The 22,438-nt window shown below is 34.6% G+C and overlaps 1 protein-coding gene across 2 annotated transcripts in view; it reads right to left on the reverse strand.

Annotated features, from left to right (window-relative positions):
- The window catches only part of lrrc4ca (leucine rich repeat containing 4C, genome duplicate a), a 173,041-nt gene that overhangs the window by 11,009 nt on the left and 139,594 nt on the right, over window positions 1-22,438 (reverse strand). For both annotated transcript variants that reach the window (XM_043228689.1, XM_043228688.1), the window contains one exon: window positions 10,468-10,538. The gene's annotated coding sequence lies outside the window, so the exon portion shown is untranslated. The remainder of the gene's footprint in view (window positions 1-10,467; window positions 10,539-22,438) is intronic.

Raw genomic sequence — 22,438 nt, forward strand, 5'->3', positions numbered from 1 at the left:
TACTTCCTGTCCTTGGTTGCCATGCCAACCCTTGCAAGGAGGTGCCTTCACTACACATGCACTATAGAGAGAAATTGTGAAGAATATCATCTCAGTCAACACCAAAGCCATAATTTTTAATTAGTTCAAAAGTGTCAAATACATCTGGACATGAAACTGCGAATCTTAGAAAAAAGATCTATGACTAGCAACTATTTCTGTGGTTTAATTGAGACAGTTGTGGATTTTCCTATCCGAACGCCACTGGAGTTTTGCATTGTTAATGTCTTCACAATAAGACACCCTGAAAGCATCTCTTGACTAGACTTGATTAAAATGTCAATAAGAGAACCAATCTTCTCTCTGCCAATCCAACAAACAGACAAAGCTCAGTGTCCTCTGGCAGTTTTATCCATTTCTATTCATATTCAAAACCCCTAGTGGATTTCTCACCCCTCATTTTAGCGAAATGTACGTTATCTAGTCGAATGAACCAATGACTTGTGATTGAAACACATTAAATAAACAGATAGAGCACAAATGCCGCATGGCTGGGGGATTTTTTTATAAGACATTACTGTCAGCGTTTTGCGAAATGTCTGAGGGATATTTTGGGGATGAATTTCTGTGCTTGTTGGAGCAATAAAGTAGAAAAGAGAGTGAAAGGGAACCGGCGTACACGCAGCGGGATTGTATGATGTAAGCTGTTCTTATGTAAAATGCTCCCTAAAAGTTCATTCATGTAAATTGGCTGGTGAAGAGTGGCACGGCGGGCTTGATTTGCACAGACGTTCGTCCATTTACAGGAATTATCGTGATTATACAAAGGGCAGGTCTGAGGGGAGGCATTGCTCTGGGACTAAATCTAAAGTAACTCCAGTGGACCCATTTATGGGACCAGTTAACTAGCCATCTGAATAATTGTGGCTTTGGCGTATGCATCTAATTATGGTCGTGTTTTTCAGAGGGACAAAAAAAGCGTGTTTAAAAAATACATTTCGGTGAGATGGGAAAATGCTTATGATATTAAGACTTGCTTTCAAATAGTGTTTAAAACAGGCTGGATTAATTAAAAAATTAAGCTTTAAATAAAATAAAAAAACTTTGAGAATGGGGTGAGGAATATATTAAATAATTGTAAACTATTATAAAAAAAAAATGGTAAAAAATAAAAACATACATTTTTTGAAAAGGAAAATGTATTGATATTTTAAAACACTTTGAAAGCTAAAGTACATTATTATTTAAACAAATTATCATGTCTTTATTTATTTATTTATCACCTAAATTCCTGTATTATTTATTTGAAAGAGTATGCAGTAGATTTCATATAAATATCAATAATGATATAAAAAACAACAAACAAAAAACATTTGAGATCACTTTAACATATATTACAGCAATGTAAATTACTCGTGGTACGTAGGATGACTAGTCCTCTTTTAATAACTTTTTATAATAATGCAATAAATAAATATAAATAAATATATATATATATATATATATATATATATATATATATATATATATATATATATATATATATATATATATATATATACGTTTTAATTTATAGATGATACATACATACATACATACATACATACACATTTTTATTTTAAGTTGATATTTTATTACAGAATAAACAGCACTGACTAACCCCATGATTGTTACTGGTCGACTGCATTATAATAGTGCAGTATTGTGCAGAAGGTCACATGCTTGCGTGATACGGTGTGAATCAATCCTGACCCTTTGACCTACATGTGAACAGCGGACATGGGAGTAGATGTGTGCAGTTAACCATGAGTGGCTGACCAACGCATCCGCAGGGCACCACATTCACCAAACAACCCAGTCTAAATTATTTCCACAGGCCACTCTGAGGATGGAGAAGGGTGTGTGGGTGGGGGTGCGAGGCCTGGCCCGAGGCAACACATTCTCCAGACAAATGAGCCGTGCAAATTCAGACTGGCCTCTTCAGACAGCGCTGTCGCACCTGGAACACGCTTTGGACCAGTGGTGCTGAAACTGCAAGCTCACACAGACTTCTCCTTCCAAACAGAGGCCTGGTTAGCACAGTTACATATGACAAAATACAGCTACTTCCCGTTTGATTCAACTGAGTAGGGTTATGCAATACAATTAAACAATAAGTCACAAAGAGATGCTTTAAACTTCACATGAAACAACCAATTACACCAATGCGTTATATTTCTAAGTGAAACAAGAGAATTAAATTAAGGGCTTGATGTTATCTATCAGAATTGATTACTTTCGGGTTTAAAATGGTGTTAATTATTTTAAAGATCTTATGAGGCTCTTGCTCGAAGCAAAACTTTGGCAACCAGGATTACTATTTTACCTAAAATGGCAGGAATATAGTTTTTATCCCAAAACAATAAAATAAATGAATATATACTACGAACATATATTATCTTATATACTAAACAATATTTTGTAATATGTTAAAGTGTAATACATGCAAAATATAGTTTTAGATATATTTTATATAAAATATATTCATTAAATACATGTGTGTGTGTGTGTGTGTGTGTGTATATATGTGTTTAAAATATGTTTGTGTACTGTTTATTTAATATAGAAATTTATATATTTATATTATATTGTATATTACATATGCATATTTTTAACATATAAACAACCTTTTTTCTTAAATGCATGCATGTGTTTTTATTCATATATTCTTAATAAATATGCACAGCACACACGTTATGTAAAAATTTACTTTGGATGCAATTAAGCGCAAATTATATATATATCTGTGTTTGTGTTTAAATGCCATATTTAATGATTATCATCTATTGATATATGAAGATTATTTTTCCTTTGTGTAACATAAAAACCTGTATACCGTGTAATACGTTTATGTAATGCACAAAAACGGTCAGTTTCGATTTCATCTTCGCTATAACAAGCATTTGCCATCGCTTCCAGCAGTCACACTGAAAACAGTAAGTCAAGACGAGTGCAGTGTACCATGGGATACCGTATCCCACACTGACGTCCCTCTCCCTCTATTTCTAAAACAATTACACATTCGGATCCACATATCCCCCATCAAAAACACAGCAAACATGACAAGAAATCAATAGCGCAGATAATCTCCTCACGCGTACATACAGACGTGACGTTATCTCCCGCATCGCTGCCACCTGCTTTGATGTATTAGTGTAATTAGGCAGAATTGTGTCTGACACACAGATGCCGCATCGATCGGGTCGCGAACGGACACCGCCGAGGAGATCTGCTCTTACGATCAATGTCTATACGGCATCATACGTGCGTTTGGACACTTCTTCGCCAGAAATCACATGATGTTGTTGTCTGTTGTTTGATTTCACCAAATTCAATCTGCAGCCTCGGGAGAAAGCTTGTCTTATTGAGGAAGTATTGATGTTTGATGAAGTTTCACCTCTGGTGAAAACATCTGCGCGTTCGCAATGTTTCTTTCACAGCTGAGTCTGTTCGGCACCAAGGACGGTGGTCGACCGCCAACACATGGCTCGGAGGAGCAGGCCACGTCTGGTGGTACATCGCAAGCACAGCTGTAGACCGTCAGAGCTCATCAAGAACAAAGCTGCTTGGATGGCACTTAAAGAGACAGTTCACCCAAAAATCGAAATTTTGTCATTAATCACTTACCCCCTTGAAAAGCTTGGCTTGTCTTCAGAACTCAATTTAAGATATTTTATATGAAAACCGGGAGGCTTGCGACTGTCCCATTGACTGCCAAGTAAATACCACTGTCATGGTCCAGAAAAGTATCAAAGACATCTTCGGAATACTCCATCTCCAACTTTTTATTCAATATTTCGTCTCCTCTGTGTCTCTCCGAGTCACTTTTAGAGAACATCCAGTGAAAGCTCTACTTCCGCTCTTCTGTGCCACTGCACCACAAGGAAGAGCTGTTTTTCAATTCAGATCAATGTGGAAACACGCATCGAAAATGTATTGCAGCTGGCAGAAGGGCGCACATAGTTTGAGAGACACAGATGAAGTGAATTGTTAAGTAAAGTCGTTACTTTTGTTTTCTTCGCATACAAAAAAGTATTCTCATCGCTTCATAAAAGTCTAATTGAACCGCTGATGGCGGATGGACTATTCTGAATATGTCTTTCATACTTTTCTGGATCTTGACAGTGTTCACTACTTAGCAGTCAATGAAGCCTCCCGGTTTTCATCCAGAATATCTTCAATAGCGTTCCAAAGATTAACCATGCTTTTACAGGTTTGGAACGACATGGGGGACATGTTAACCCTTCAATTACTCCCCCTCACGTCGTTCCAAACCATTCCAAAAGATCTTCGTTCATCTTCGAAACGCAAATGAAGATACTTTTGTTGGAATCCGAGCTCTCTGACCCTCCATAGACAGCAAAGATCCTGACCATGATTGCAGTTCAGAAGTCCGTAGTACAGTAAGGATTTTCACAGCATGCGGCTTTGACTTTATTCAACAACTTGTCTTCTCTGCGTAACCCTGGCACCATTTTGGAGAGAATCGCAACGTACGCATGTTCTTTGATCTGAAAGTAAACACAGCAAGCAGCATGTTTATGTTCAGATCAAAGCACGCGCATACTCTTCAAAATGGCGCCAGGGTGAGAGGAACTGTTGAATAAAGTCGCTATTTTAGTATTTTCTCAGCTTCGAAAAATTGCAATTGAAACAATGTTGTCATGGATTATTTTATCAATGTCCTTACCTTTTTGAGCCTTGATCGTTTAAGGATCCCTGTTGTCTTTGAAGCTTGGGAGAGCTCTCGGAATTTATCAAAAATATCATCATTTGTGTTCTGAAGACGAACTACCTTATAGGTTTCTTATGAGTAAGTAATGACAGAATTGACTTTTTTTGGTGAACTAATAGCCAGAAGCTATGGGTTCATCGTTTCAAAGACGCCTACAATTTTTAAGTTATCCCGATAACCTCAATATAATCACCTCCCCGGTGATCTGTCTTTGTTCCTTGTCGCGCTTCTAGGTTGTCAAGTGGGTGTGGAAGGATGGACATCTCTTTCAGGATCATAAAGTCAAGTGGCAATCCTGAGCCTCTTCAGTCAGTTCCCCACACAAAACATTCACGTCTGTCAACAAATCACTACAAACTGTGTTATGCAAACACATCGGCATCTAAACTCACATTTCGTCGTACGATTCAGAATAAGTGATCACATGTATTGGTTAGAGATATATGCCGAGTATGCCGTCAGCACTACATGTTCACACCGCAGGGGAAACAAAACCAGACTAAACAATGAAACGGACAATAGAAAAAAAAGAGTTTGCATTAAAAAGTAAATAAATAATAATGATTAAACAAACGAATGAATGAGGAGAAAGGAACAAAAAATAGTACTAAAGCTATACGGTTTCCCTTTTTTCAACAATATGTTATTTATACATGATTAAATAAATTTAACATTGTCGCAAATTATTGGCAAATGCATATTTTTATTTACAATAAAAAAAGTAGAAATTATTTGAAGTAATTGTCTATTACTGCATTAATGTATACCATCGGCTCTGTGCATCATTACTATAAGCTTATTAAAATCCCTACAAAAACATTGTTGACATTTGTGTAGTGCATGTAATACATGCTTTTTAATAATTTGTAATTATAAGTGTTCAATACCTAGAACATATTTTAAAAGTAATTAAAACTAATTCATTAAAAAACTACAAACTAATATTTTGTAATGAATGTTTTTAGTTTTATTAGTTAAACATTTTCTATTAGTATTAAATGAAATTTGAAATATTTAAAATAAGCACATATTATTATTATTCGATAATAAAATAAAATATGCAGCAAATCAATATTTTGTCATGTATGATGTAATACACCAAAATATGCACATTATTATTATTATTATTATTATTATTATTATTATTATTATTATTTGATGATACAATAACACACTGCAAACCAATATTTTGTCATGTGTGCTAAATACACACACACACACACACACAAACACACTAAAGAGATCAATATATATATTTTTATTAGTCTATTTTCTATTATTGAATATATTAAATATATTCTATGAAATATAAGATAATAAAACACACATTAACTAAATAATAATAATAATAATAATAATAATATAATAATAATTATTATTATTATTATTATTATTATTATTATTATTATTATTATTATTATTATTGTCTCAGATAAAAACAATAAATAATAATACAAACAATAATAAATACAAAAAATATAGAATTTGCAATATATGTGCTCATCATACTTGTAATATTCAGAGTTTTTTTGCCTTTAAATGATAACATAAAATAATATAACGAGAAAATGCCTTAAAGTCAAAAGATCAAAACCTTTCTCTTTACATAAATTTATATAAAAAATGTACCAGTTACAACAGAGAGCGAGGCTTCTCGCTTTTTCGAGAGCGGAAATAAAGGCAAAAAAAAAAAGCAAAGAAGTGTCTGAATAATAGTGCCTTTGTACAACATGCAGCAACAATAACAGTAAAAAGAATAAAAAATTAAGGAAGGGATTAAAGATTGTAAGTCTGATCTTAAAGTATATCTTTTCCACTGCATCAAAAGCAGGAACTCTGTAAATGTAGCACTAAAAGCCAGCGGTAGCAGGAGATGCAGATAGCAGGCAAAATCCCTGCAGGGCTTCAGAGACAAGACATTCTCATGTTACACTACATTTGTTGAATTAATAACAGATAATTTAGCTGCAGGTGCAGGCACACACTGTGCTCCCTGAGTTAAACCCAGCATCCAGGGCTGCTTTCTTCTCTGATCTCAAATCAGTCTCCTCTCAGCAGATCTGCCTTTGAGTGGATGGGGTTTGCAGAACAAACTCCTGGATCAGAATAATAAAACGGCTTCTACACAGACCGCCACCGCTAAAAAACTGCACATCTGTGTGTCCTCAACAGGCATCTGTATTTCGGGTCCCTAGGCGAGTAGGTCTTATTTACTGACAGCTTTGTACTTTGCCCTACATAGTGTCCTGACGACAACAAACTATGATATGATAGTGACCCAAAAATGAATATTCTGTTATCGTTTGCTCTTCACGCCTTTAAAACCCAATACGACTTTTTCTGATGAACGCTGAAGGAGATATTTAGCAGAATACGCCGCTCAATTTTCCAACCAGTGAAAGGGACTGGCTAGAATTTCAAACAAACAAAAATAAAGAAATATTTCAAATTAAACAATTTCATTTTTTTTTTCACATTCACATTTAATTTAGTCTAGCTTGCCATTTCTTTGTAATTATTTGTGAAATGTATTAGCATTTTATAATTGAAACAGTTTTTGCAATTTGTTTCCGAGCATAACCGAAAAAATAATATGAATACAAATATACACTCTTAAAAACATTTTTTTTACATTTATTTTCATGTATTTAATTTATGAAGTTGTAACTAAAAAGAACGTTTTACAGGCAAACTGTACATTTAATTCAATATTTTACCTTTCTTTTTTTATTATTATTATTTGTGCAATTCAATATTTTTTGTACACCATATTTTCAAGTGTTCAACTTTCAAAAAGACCAAAAAGATTAACAAATAAATTATTGTTATTATTTATTATAATTTTGACATTATATATACTTATAATAATTATATAATTTTTGCTTGCTTGTTTACTATTATTTTATTATTATTTGTGAAATTCAACATCAACTACTGAGAGAAAATTTACACACACACACACACACACACACACACACACACACACACACACACACACACACACACAAACCCGAAGGAGATATTTTGCAGAATGTTCTGGTTAAATAAATGAATTTACAAAGAAATAAATAAATAACTAAAGCAGATTATCAGACTATTTTTTACCAAAATTCAAAAGCAATTATTGATATTTAAAAAAAATGTTTAATTGTTTAAAAAATAAATATTTACATAAAAATAAATAAATCTTAGTGTATTAGTATTGCAAAACAACGACTCAAAAAATGTAATTATCTGCAAATAATAAATAAAACAGTATTTGAATGAAACATTGCCATACTGTTCTTTTAAGAAAGTAAAAAGTGTCAATTTCCTACTGTATTTTAAACCACTTCACAACTTCTCGGGCACAAATTGCATTGTTCAGTTCAATCTGTAAAGTATGTCCGACCGAAGCTTGTGCCACGCTCACACACTCACACGCTCATTCCCTCAATAACATTTCTCCTGATCAAATGTCGATCTGCATGAGTCAGGACGGCCTTTCTGAAGGAGGCAGCCTCGCGTTTGATTCTTCAGATGTTGTGGGTCTAATCGCTGTGGTGTTTAATTTAACAAAGCGACAGAAAAGGCTGAGACAAGGCGAGGGAGCAGTTGCCTTCCAATGTCACCATCTGTTATTTATACAGTTACCGCCTCCTACGGGAGACAGCAAAAGGCCACATATTGCAGAAAAAAACATAAATCTATCACTTCAACTCATTATCTTTTTAATCAGCTGACCCAGGCTCCCTTCTCAGGGGAACGACACAGCCGGGGTACGTTTAGGACAGACCCATAACTCACCAACCGCTCCCCCGTCCAAAGAAAAAAAACCTCACAGACCGTTACAGTGAATATGATATGAGGTGCTCTGGAGGAAAGATACAGGAAAACAATCTGCAATCTGGACTGATTATGCGGGTACTGTGCCTTACGTCCATCTATGCCCACAAAAGTTATAGATTTATACCATACTACCCTTTTTTTTTTTACAGACTCTAAACTTCATTTTTTTTTATTTGAGCCTCTATAAAATGGTTGAGATCTCTGTTTATAGTTAAAGTGGATTTTTCCTAATTCTGCATCGACCCAAAAATCCCCCCTAATAAACATCATTAGGGTTTGAAAGTCGAACGTTTAATCATTATGTGGTATTTTCTGGGAAATAAGACTTCAAAATTTGCAAAAAAACAAATCTTATACAGTAGATTTATAATTGATTTTCAAAATATAGCAAAAACAGTAATACAGTAACACTGAAATATATATATATATATATATATATATATATATATATATATATATATATATATATATATATAATTTTCAGCAGTCATTAATTAAAAAAAAATTGTTTTGGCTTTTTACTAGAAGTCCTTAATATTTTTGTGGATACCATAATACTTCCCCACAGAATTCTTTCATGACTAGTAGGACCAACGTCGCAGATTTATTCAAAATAAAAATATTTGATAATATTATAAATGACTTTACTGTCACTTTTGATCAATTTAATGCATCCATAAAACTGATAATTTATTTACAAAGAATTCTTCCTGACCCCAAACCGCTAAATGGCAGTATAAATCGTCATCAGATTATTTTTTAAGAAATATAAAACGTGTTTTTGAATATAAATAAGCTAGCCTTAAGTTTATCCATCAGCTAATTTACTTCAAAACAAAAGAATTTGCATTCAGAAGCTTTAACCAGCTTCCCATTAAACTTTCTGTCCAATCAAATGCGCTCTAGAACCCGAAGGGCCCGCCCCCTACACTATAAATAGATGCTGAAGCTGAAATCAGTCGCTTTCTGTACAGTCAGTGGCACAGATTCAGACCAGACAGAGTAAATATACTTCGGGGAGAAAGTCACAATTTTCATTTCAAAGCACAAATGCAAATTTTCATGTGCACAGTTACCATCAAAAGAGATTTTAACTGTTCAGTTGAGCGTATATTGTACTAGTTTTTTTTTTTTTTTTCACGTGTTGTTGATTTGCTCTGTTCTGCAAGCCCCGCAAACTATTGCATCGGAAAATCTGCATAAATATTTCACAAAAACAATTCCACATGATACGAGCAATTTCACCGCTGATTACAGTCTGAAATTACACCGCGGAAAACGGCAGAGCTTCACCAACTACAGTCGTAGCTAGTCTATTTCTGATGATTTCGGCACATAATTGTCCAAATGAAAATCAGAGCACAAAAAATTCAAAATATGCCGGAGCAAATATCCGAGATGGTTATACTGCACTTCAGAACATAAAGGTGCTTCACGATGCCATAGAAGAGCATTGGCATCTAAAGGGTTCCATAAAGAAACTTTTCTGTGTCTCGTGAGATATTTCTGTTTCACAAACGGTTCTTTGTGGGCAAAAGAAGGTTCTAAGAGGGTAAGAAAGAGATGGTTCTTTAAAGACCCTTTGAATGAAAACCAAAAATGGTTCTTCTGCTGTGAAGAACCAGCAGAACCAGCAAAGAGTGTACAATATATAACGACCAACTTGAGAATTAAGGCTGAGGTTTGTCTTGGAAATTAATAAACGCCAGACACATGCACATGATTGTAATTCGGTCCTGTTTGATCTCATCTATCTTCCTCTCCAACGAGACGGCTCCTACATCAGCTTGCGTATGTCAGAAGAGATCCCATCTTCAGACGGGGCTCGGTGCCTGATCTCCAATCAGCCGAAGTGTGTTCCTCACAACCTGTTCCTGTACACTCACCTGCCAAGTCTTCCACAGTGCCAGCAGTTTCTGGACATCTTCACGCTCGGTTTTCGCTAGCTGGCTTCACCCTGAGCACACAAAAGAGAAGAAAACAGCCACGTTACAATTACAAAGCACTTGGATCCTTTCGCTTTCTCCGGCTCCAAATGCTCAAAAAGGGAAGCGCCGAAAAGACCGAGCTTTTGTTTGCAAACCTATTAAACTAGCCAACCTGTTTTCTGCTGACTAACTTCAAGCGTTTCCAAATAATAGATGTGCTTAATATAAACGTCAATGTAAGAAATCCCCTCTTGGACTCGTTCATAATGACCGGTTAGAAGATGTTCACAGTTTCCTGAGCAGAGGAGATGACTCAGACGCCACCGCTGCTAAACAAGCAGAAGCATTTCTGTTTGATCCTTATGTTTCTCGCGTCTAAGTGGTTTTGGTAAGTGGATAGTGTTTTTTTTTTCCTTTTTCTGTGTAGTTTGCAAATATGTATTTTGGGAAAGAGAATATGCTGACCTGATGGTTAACTCTCATTTTAAAAAAGAGAGTATTGCTATATATATATATATATATATATATATATATATATATATATATATTTTTTTACCTTTGGATTTTTGTACCCCTTTTTGGATCTCCTTAATTTGGAGCTGACAAGAATTTTAATAAATATAAAAATTCTTCATAAATATTCTTCGTAAACATCAATGCAAAAAACCCCAAAAACTAAATAAAAATACATACAGGAAAATACATGTTTGATTGATTGATTTATTGATTGATGAAATAAAAATATTGATATTGGTGCAGAACTGCAGACATATGTTAACCATGACAAGAAATTTTACAAACTAAGTTGCTTGCTTTTTTACACATTTTTGTTTTTTAGTAACTATCTTCATAAATGTGATTATAAGCATAAAACAGTGCTTATATGACTCAAGCTTTTATTACTGCACGCTAATAAATAGGCTTTATTTTTGTTCAAATAATGACCAAATTTTATTTTCAGGCTAAGCGTGGCTTCTATTCAAGCTGTTACTCTCCATCGCTTTAAAATGGGCAGGAATCATAATTTTCATCAAAAGCAGCCACTCAAAATGAATGGCTGCAGTTTTGAACCCAGCAGCGGCGCATGTTCAAACTAACTCAAACTGGCTGCGCATCGACATGATCGATGTAATTATTATATTTAAAATTCTTAGATCAATGTAAACTCCGGGCAGTCGAGAACGAACGCAAACCTGACCCCACACACATTGGCAGATCCCTCTCTCTGTGACTGTAATTATGCAAACAAATATGAAGGAATCTAAACGTGATGCACAATGCTCTTCTGCATACTCTTCTCCAAATATATGTGGGCTTTTTTGTGTCTAAATTGCAGCACAATATGTTCTCATCTGCGCTAATGCTCCGCTCCTCCTGTCCCAGAAAATGAGGAGGCGTGTCACGAGCTACGCTAGATGCTTTTCAGGAAGTCTTATATAATACAGAGAGAGACTAATAATATGGAGATTTTGATACACAAATGCGCACATGCGGATTACGAGGCATGACTGGATCTCCCACGAGCGGTCTTCAGAGAGATATTAATCAATCCAACACACAATTCATTGACCATCTAATGCATATTAAAGACGAAACCGGCAGGGACTTTCTCAAACCGACAAGCTTTGATCTGATTGGATGGTATGATATTACATCTACGATCCAGGGTGCATTGGATTTTAGAAGTCTGTCTGGAAATAAAGTTCTTTTTACAAGGTACCAGCAACTAAAATGAGAAATGAGATCATATTTCAGTCTCTAAATGTATCTCTTTCTGCCTAAACAGGCGAGAGCTGGAAAACAGATCTTATTTTAGTCAGTTAGAGACTTCGATTTCACAGCTTTTTCCAATAACTGTCCAGATCCTCTCAGCAAATTGATGTGATACCATAAGCATGCGTATAAACAAAGCAGCCTGAGACTGTTTTTAAGAGCAACTCATGTTGGTTACGTGTGTTTGAGCAACTTTATATAGACTTTATATGTTCTCGTAGCTTCGATGCTTAAAGAGTGATTCGGTATACGTTCTACTGCTAATGCTTAGACTCCTCATCTCCCTTGACAGTGTTCTAGATCGACTTTTTGCTTTCCCATCTCATGTGAAGCAGCCACATTTCTTCCAGGCAGGAGGAAAATATATGCTAGCTATAATTAGTATAGCTGACATACATATTCAATGTGCATACATTAGACAAGGATGTTGCGGACCAAATTCAATCACCTAAATAGCCATATGATCATATAAAAGGTAATGTGCACACACACACACACACACACAGATATGCAAAACAACAAAAGAATGTTAAAAGTGAACATATTTAAGGGAGTAGAGGGACCTTTTTTTCATATGTACGAAATGCTAATAAAGTATATATCATAGATGTTTGTGTGTGTATGCAAATACAGTATATATTTTGCAAATATTTAAATATGTTGATTTATATATTTATATTTTAAAATTGTATAAATATAATAATTATATAAACATGGCACATTTTTTAAAATATATACATGCATGTGTATTTATATTTATACACAGTACTCACACACACACACACATACACACACACACATATATATATATATATATATATATATATATATATATATATATATGATATTTTTATTGTATTATTGTTATTATATTATTTTAATATAACAGTTTTTTTTTTACTAATACTATTTTAGTTTACAATTTTATTTTTAGAAATATACATACAATCTATTAATTAATATCTTTTTTTTATAGGTTTCATTATAAATTACGGGAAATATTCATAAACTGTATGACCTTCACGAGTGGATCTCAGGAGAAAAAAAATTAAATATGCATATATGCATCTTTTGAACTGGGATGGTGCTTTCGCGTTCTTAAAGCTACAGGATCCTATTTATCAAGCGCGCGGAACTTTACCTGAAAAGATCCGACGAAACGGCCCCTTTAACACCAGCTCTGAATACAAGACACGGATCTGACCCATGTCAGTGGAATCAAACGAAACACGCATCGAAGTTCTGAAGCGCAGAGCGTCGGTCCGTATCCCACAATCCACCTTCCCTGCCCACACATCCTTCGCCTGCAACCAGCAGCATCAACCCTGACCCGACAATCTATAAATATGTTTCCCATCATGTTCCCGAGGCTGGTTTTGACGCACTCCACTTTGGAGCGCTTTTATCCTTAAACTGCTGCTGTGAGTAGATCAAAACACCGACAGAGATTGTGCAAATGCAGCAGCGTATCTCTCTTGCACTATGGTCAGCTTGTTTGATCAACTCTGTTGTCTTGTTTTCCTTCCCTTTCTTTGTCTCTTCGCTGTTCAGGCCCGTTCGCGAGTCCCTGAAATGTAACTCGGCTTTGATTCGAACACCCATAGGGTCAGAATGCATCGCCCTCAGTGGAAAAAAAAAGGCATAAATGTAGATGGCCTTTAAATCAATGGCTCGCGGTCACACTGGAGACGAATGCAGGGAGAACACGGGAGAGCTGAAACCAGCAAGGTTGTCTGGTCCATTTGTCTTCTTCGAATGGTAAATCTATCTGTGTCTGAACGGGGTCCCACAACGAGGAAAAATAACGATGACCCTACGGGAGACATAATGAGGCATCATGTAAAGGTAGAGAAGAGAGAGCGTGAGATTGAGAGAGAAGTAAGGCCGACCATAAATCACATCTCAGCTCACAGGCTACCTTGACTTCAATCGAAATATGCTCTTTCATGCATATTTTTTTTTACAATACGTTTAACATTTACTTTGTTAATCTGATGCATTTGGGTGTGAAGCTGGATATTCAAGCAGGAATATTAAATGGCTTATTTTATACTGTACTTGGAATTATTAAAAGTGACAGTCAAATCGTTGATACTGTAACAAAAATTGTACTTATGATTTCAAATTTTGTTAATAAATAGTTCTTTTGAACTGTTTCCAGTAATTATAACAATAAGACATTTTTCTAGTTTTCTTGTAAAAACACAGCTTTGATAGCATAAATAAATTAAACTAAAATAAAAATAAATAAAATAAAATAATAAAAACAATAATTATAATATATATATGTGTGTGTGTGTGTGTGTGTTTACTGTGTTCATCTATATTAAACCTTGGAACAACATGTGCACATTTAAACTTAATTAATAAACATTAATTAACTGGACGTTTCATGAAAAAACAAAATTGGGGCGGGACTATTTAATCCACCTCGATTGATTGGATCATAAAAAGGGGCGTTACTTTCCAGACTGGAGACAGATGATTGAAAAAAAAAAAAAAAAAAAAAAAACTTAAGTCATGTAATTATTACAGCTATAAGTCTAATAAAACCAGCAATGTGTATTAATTAATTTTTAATTAAAAAAAAAACAAAAACACATGACTTACCAGGAGAAAAAAAAATTGGGGTAGTTTTCCGCTATCGTGAGCTAAAGTTCATAATTTATTTATGGGCTTTTTTTTCATTTATTTTTGTTTTTTGTACACTGAGCTGTTAATGTACTGATACAGCATGCTGATCATTAAAGAATATTACAAAGGAATCACAGGACAGCATCCCAGACGTTTTCAATTTGGTTCAATCGCATTCACACTGTGAGGATTTGAGATTCTAATTAATCTATATTCAGATTTATTATATTAAGGGTGCAGTAATTGTAATTAATAGAATATCACACATGCTGTCCTAGCTGGTAACTAGAAGTGCTCTGGATTGCTAATTACATGCCTTTTTGTGGATCTGCAAGTGTGTGTGTGTGTGTGTGTGTGTGTGGAACAACATCAGTGAAAGCTGTTGCAATATGAAGAGCAATTATTTTCAGGTTAAAAATACATACATGATGATACATACACACATCCAAAGATGTTAAAGTTTTTCCTGCAACTGTACGTAATATGACTCGTGTTGGAAATGACAAACATGACAGAATTTATCATATATGTGTTCTTAATTGTGCACTAAATAGTTCAAAAGCGATTTAAAAAAAACCCTAATAATTTCAAATAAATTTTAAATAAAAATTATTATGGTTTCCACAAAAATATTGAGTACACCAATATAATCTATTTATTTATTAGTTAATATGGTAAAAAAATCTTTCTCTTAATGGCGCTGAAAGTTGAGCTTTGTGATATAAAATAAAATGCATTTTAAAATATATATCAAAAATTGAAAACAGTCATTTTGAATTGTTATTATTTTGTAGTAATATTTAATGTTAATGGCTTTCCAAATTATTATTTTTTTAATTAAAATAAATGCATGGATTTTATATATATATATATATATATATATATATATATATATATATATATATATATATATATATATATTTGTTTGTTTGTTTGTGTATGCATAAATGTTTTTTTTGATACTGACACAGTCATTTAGCATTAAAACATTAAAAAAAGCTTCCTTATAAGAGAAACCGATTCCAAATTAGCATAAAAAGTGTCTTTTGTCCCAATGACATATCATCATGTTAATGGCCTTGACAGATGGTGTGTGAATACCCTGATCAATACCATTCCAGACCTCTTAACCTTCAGTAGTGCAAAGCAAGACCTGGAGAAAATGAGGCTATTGATCAGGGCAATAGAGTTGAAAGATGCGTACGGCATGCTAGCAACAGGCTAACTGCTGCCTGTGCACTTCCACTAACATACTGACTTGACCAATGTTTTTAGAAGTCATGAAACTACAAGTGTGTGCTTTATATCCAAAACCGACTACGCAGAACATCTTGCTCGAAATGAAGGGAATAGTTCACCTAAAAATGTACATTACTCACCCTCAGGCTATCCAAGATGCAGATGAGTTAGTTTCTTCATCAAAAAAATTGCCTTTATATTATTGCTCCTCTGCAGTGAATGGGTGCCGTCGGAAGCAGAGTCCAAACAGCTGATAAAAACATTTTGCGAGACATCCACAAGACTTCAGTCTAATCAATTAAAGCAGAAGGCTGCAAATCTGTAAGAAACAACTCCATAATTACAATAATTCAGACAAAAATAGTCCTCTATAAATAATGCTGTTTACAATAATACGTGAGAAAGATGAATGTCTGCATAACAAAATGTACAGCTGAATTATGCCCCAAAATGTACGCTAAACAGTTGAACCGATGGACTCATGTGAATCACCCTCTTTCCGACGGCACCCATTCACTCCAGAGGACCCATCGGCGCAGAGCTAAATTTCTCCGAATCTGTTCTGAGGAAGAAACAAACGCGGCTGGCCTGAGGGTGAACAAAAGGTCGTCAGATTTTCCCTTCGGTTTCTTTAAAGCGTGACTGTATTTCTGTTTACTCTACCTCTAAGACCTGTCCTTGATCTACTAGCGAAACACCTCCGAATCCAGACTTCCCGCTGCGGCGGGAGCTGATCAGTGCCGTAGTCCGAGAGATTAGCGGCTCCTAGAGCATGTAAGCTTCTGTAACCGCACAATTGACACAGAACAACAAACACTGAAGCGACGCTCAATCAAGGTATTGCACAAAGTCAGAAAGTTGGCATCCCGGAATAAGACTGAAGCCGCAACTCGCTTTTCTTAAGAGGATTTGGGATATCAGCTAAAAGCAGAACGCTCATACAGGTATCTGTAGAGTTGATGGCTGAGTTAAGTCGGGGCGTGCTGATGTTGTGCCAAAAAGCAAAATCTACGCGCTACAATGTAACACGAGTAATGCCGTTTTGGCTGAATCAAATGTGTTAAGTGTCAGATAAACGTTTGCGCTTGCAAATCTTATAGAAGTGCAACGCTAGCTTGATGGTAGATCATTGCGAGCGTTTTAGTGGGTGTTGCTCTTGCATTCTGATTTGAAACCGATTTCGATGCTTTCATTATTGGAAACTGAGAGGAGAAAGAATGAAACAGACAAAGTAAAGGTATGGTTCAGCCAAAAATTTAAATTCTGTCATCGTTGACTCGTTCTTGTGACGTTTTAAACCCGTGTGAATTATTATCTGCTGAAAAAGGCAAAGAATATAACAAAAGTAGCAAGAGACTTGTGCACAGTTTTGTTAGTGTTAACTATAATGATATTAACCGTATTAATAGTAAACATTTTGAAAATGAAAAAAGCTGAAAGTGAAATATAAATATTATATGATATTATATATACTTAAAAATGTGATCGCTTATTAATGATAAAAAAATGATAAAAATTGTAATAAACAATATTTATTATGTCTATATAAACACACACAACATATGTTTAAAAAAATATTTTATATTCACATTCTTATATTTTATATTTAATATATAAACAACATATTTTCCACACACATATATATATATATATATATATATATATATATATATATATATATATATATATATATATATATATATATATATATATATATATGTGTGTGTGTGTGTGAATGTGTGTGTGTGTGTATATATGGATGTGTGTGTGTGTGTGTGTGTGTGTATATATATATGTGTGTATATATATATACACACATATATTATTTAAACTGTTATTTTGGATGCATTAAAAACACACACATGCAGAAAAAATATTTAATGCTTTTTCAAATGATTACAAATATTATAATGATAAATCAAAACAGCTCATGTGCTAAATTTCAGTTCCTTTTATATAGTGAAAAACACAAATATTAAAGCTGATTAAATCAAATCTCATTGAAATTGAAATGTATGCAAATAAGCTGTGTCAAAACGTGACACATCAGATTTGATGCCAATGATGCTAAATCTAATTGAAAAATTAATTGATTGCGCCCCAACCGATTACAATGCACCAAATTACGAATATGTACATATGCATATTATTATTTGCGTATTCAAACAGTCCACAACTGTAGAAAAAGGAGAAGATTTTCAGCCGTTACCTACCTAGATTTCAGTACGGCCTTGTACGGTTTATTGTTACGATGGAGCCTTTTTGTTCATTTTTTAAGCTTGACAGTTCCTAGTCACCGTTCACTTTAACTGTACGCAATTCAGCAGCGTGAGGCGAGGAAGAAAGGAACATCACACGGGCTTGGAATGACGCGAGGGTAAATACCCGATGACAGAACATTCATTTCTGGGTGAACTATCACTTTAAGCAAATTTAGGAATCGGCAAGAGACAACGACAGTCACTCGAAGAAGAGTCAGGTGAGCTGGGGATGTGCGACGCGCCAGTCGGAGCGGCATTTAGCATCAGCGAAGCTGGAACAATTGCTCATATGCCTTAAACGAACTTGTCAGCTCCTTTTACAGCATGATGGATACCAGCAACTCGCACCATCCGGCTTATTTGTGACACAGATGAAGATAATCATCATCTCTTGTGGTAATGCTGATGAAAATGACAATAATTATGATGAGAGAGGGTGCTCCTACCATTTGCAGAAAAAAAAAAAAAAAAAAAGGTAAATACTCCCCAAAATTTTGATGACACATCAGAGAGCGCTATAAATCACTCACTTCCCTTCTTTATTCTGTTTCCTCTAGAACGACGGAGGGAAAAAGTGCCAGACGATGAGGGGGTGAACACGGCACGCTTCAGTGGCCATGACTGCACTCCCTGGGAAGAAAAGCAGTCTGTCAGGACCATTATTCAGGATAAAATGCCCTCTTTTCCTCTGATCCAGGACCAGCTGAACCTACTCTTAAAGGAATAGCCCCGGTGATATTGAGTGCTATTGTTAACAAAAAAACGAATACATGAAAACAGCTGAAATGCTAACACATCCCGGAAGTGAATAACCTAAACTGAAACGTATTTTCATGATGTGAAAATAAAAATGTCCACGGATTCATTTTGGTTTTCGGTACAGTGCCTGCGTTAAACATAACTATGTGAAACACGAAGACTGTAAAAAATGCATAAAAGTAAACAAAATAATCTGAAAATAGAAAATTACATTAATAAATAAATAGAAAAACTGAATACTGGATTAAAAAATGGAATATAAACTAAATAGCAATCTATTGGAATGGAGACAAACAAACAAAAACAAATGTAAAACTAAATAAATGAATACAGAATTAAACAAACAAATAAATAAATAAATATAATTGATTGAAAAACAGAATATTAGATTAAAAATGGAATATAAAATAAATAGTAATCTAATGAATGGAAAACTAAACAAATTTAATAGAAACTAAAGCACAAAACTAAAAAAAAGAAAAACTAAATAGGAATCTAATGGAATATAAAATAAATGTAAACCGGTAAAATAATAATAAATAAAGTAGAAAAACAAATAAACTAATAAATACATTTTAAAAAATAATAAATGGAATGTAAGTAAATTTCAATTTACTCGCATTCCAAATATTTCTAATAAATAAATACATTTTAAAAATGTCCATAAAAAAAAAAAAAAAAAAAAGGTCCATCTATCCATGTAATTGATTCGCAGCTAAAATACAAAATGAAATAAACTGAATAAAGCAAATCGTACAAATAGTGAATAATTGACATTGAATGAAGACTAAAGTAACTTTTAGATATTGGAGCTGGACGTATGATTTATACCCGTTGACTTTAACAAGGACTATAGGCAAAGTGTCACTTCCGTCGTGCCTCAGCAGTCATGGCCACTTTCCTACGGAAGATTTCAGAGTCAGTCAAGCTAAGCTTCCAGCATTCTCCCGCAGCGAGAGCTTCCGCATCGTCCAATCACAAAGCCATTAGAGCAGTAAAGCTTCATGACAACACTGATACCATGACAACGCAGACACCATCCCCTCCGCCTGTAAACATAGTCCAAGTCCACTATCATCCGCGCATGAGTTCACAAACAAGCCTTGGGCCACACTTTGGGCGATAAAGGAGCAGAAGCAATTCTGAGATGCTTCCTGATGGAGACAAAACGAGAGGGTCAGTCTATTCAAGTTACATTTGCTGGGTCCTTCTGCATTTGCCGGGGAGTTAATCTGATATATGGCCATAGGCTGAATCTATTTGCGTAAGAGCCTCTGCCCTCGGCTCATAGATCAGTCAAGCAGCCCTTGCTTGCTCTGTACCTTCTGTAATGGATGACTGCAGAAAGAAGCGATGCAGGTGCACCTTAAGAAACCCTAAACTGGGGAACAAGAAACGGCAGGCAAGTTTGGCCGTCAGGCAGGTTATAAATATTTGCGCAGGTCATTCTTCTTCCAGTATCAAAGAGCACCTCCAGCCGGGTTGAGGAGAAATGAGATACGTGTAAAAGTAAAATATGAAATGTGAGAAAGCGTATAGGTAGAGCTCACGCAAAAAAATACAACCGTTAGCATTTATCCTTATGTAGATCTAAATCAGATTAAAATAAGGTAAACAATGATAATAAAATAAACATTTAGTCCATATTACCTAATCATTTGAATTCATTTAAGTCTGCTTTATTGCAATTACTGATTGCAAAAAAAATAAAATGCCACTGAAATTTAGTCCATGTTGCATAATCATTTGAATTCATTTAAGTTTGTTTTTTAGCATTAACTGATTGCAAAAAATAATAAAATGAAATAAAATCTTTTTTTTCCATGTAAAGTAAATTATTTAGCGATCCACAAAATGACAAATGAGCATCATAAAACAAATTTAAGGAAAACTTAAAAAAAAAAAAGAAAAAAAATGTAATTATATATATATATATATATAATTTAAAATGATTTTAATTAAATAAAAATAGATGCCATTCTAGGTATAATTATCAAAAACTGTGACTTAAAATAAAAATAAAAAAATTAATTAATTATGCATTTGACCAACAATCAAAAGATCCAAATTCTATACAATAGCTTAATAAACAAGAAGGTGGAGTAACTTTGGGCAGGTAAGATATTCAATTTATTTTTAAAAGAAAAAAACCCCCAAAAAAACAGTAATATTGTGAAATATTATTAGAATTGCTATTATATAATCTAAAACCTTTTTATTATAACATTTTCAAATGTATTTTACTCCTGCGATGGCAAAGCTGAATTTTCAGCATCGGTGTCACATGATCATTCAAGTACTGACCCCAAACATTCGAGCCCTTTACCGCTCAGTTAAAAAATGCACTGGAATACATTCCCGATCCTGTCCCGAGAAAGAAAGACGTGTCGTGTGAGTGACAGCAGACGCCCGGTGAAAGAGAGCGGGTCTTTTTTTTTGCGTTGGCTTTCAGTCCTGTCTGAAGAGGTTATTTATTTTTCATCTAGAAATGGAAAGCGAAGAGTGATGTGGAGAGAGCCTCGCTGGAATTACACTGGAGACTGTGAAGGCGCCGGAGTCTCCCGGGATTATTCGCTCCCGCTCTCGGCCGTCTTGATCTCAAGGAGGGAACTGTTGCTCGACGTCTCTCATCCTAAATAGTTGCGCTTTCTCAAAGTCTCCTCAATAGGTGTCCTCCTTCTCATTTCAAACTCAATTATAGCGGCGAGTGAAAGCCCTGGTGCTCCATAATCAATCCACAGTCCCATCAGGCCTCGGGAACGTGCGCTCCGTGGGACGGCTCATTAAGGGCCCACTAGTACACTTTGCCTTATTATGGAGAAACCTAGTTCTTGTTGCATCCCGCGTGGCTCGGTCTCACAGAGCCAAAATGCAGTACCTTCCTGGTTAGTCGCAATAGCTGCTGCTAGTCATGTTAGCAAACAACTGAAATAGTTAAGTAAAAGAGTGTTTTTTCAGCTTTGAGGTCTTCTGTGGCTCTTTAATTTTTTTGATATTGGAAGATCACGTCTTTCTCAGTGTATTTGTCTTTCAGGTGTAGATTTTTATATCAGGTATAGATGTTTCAATGTCAAAATACGACACTGATTGCAAAAACGTATTTATTAATTGTTTGTGTAATTTTAATACAATTTTATTTTCCGATATTCAAATAAAATGATATAAAATTATGTAAAAAAAAAACAAATAAATAAAAATGTACTGTACTGTAATGTACTGTAAATGACAATGAAATATTTCAAAAATATATAAATAAAAATGAG

This window comes from Puntigrus tetrazona, chromosome 25 (genome assembly GCF_018831695.1).
Source record: "Puntigrus tetrazona isolate hp1 chromosome 25, ASM1883169v1, whole genome shotgun sequence".
NCBI classification, from domain to species: Eukaryota; Metazoa; Chordata; class Actinopteri; order Cypriniformes; family Cyprinidae; genus Puntigrus; species Puntigrus tetrazona.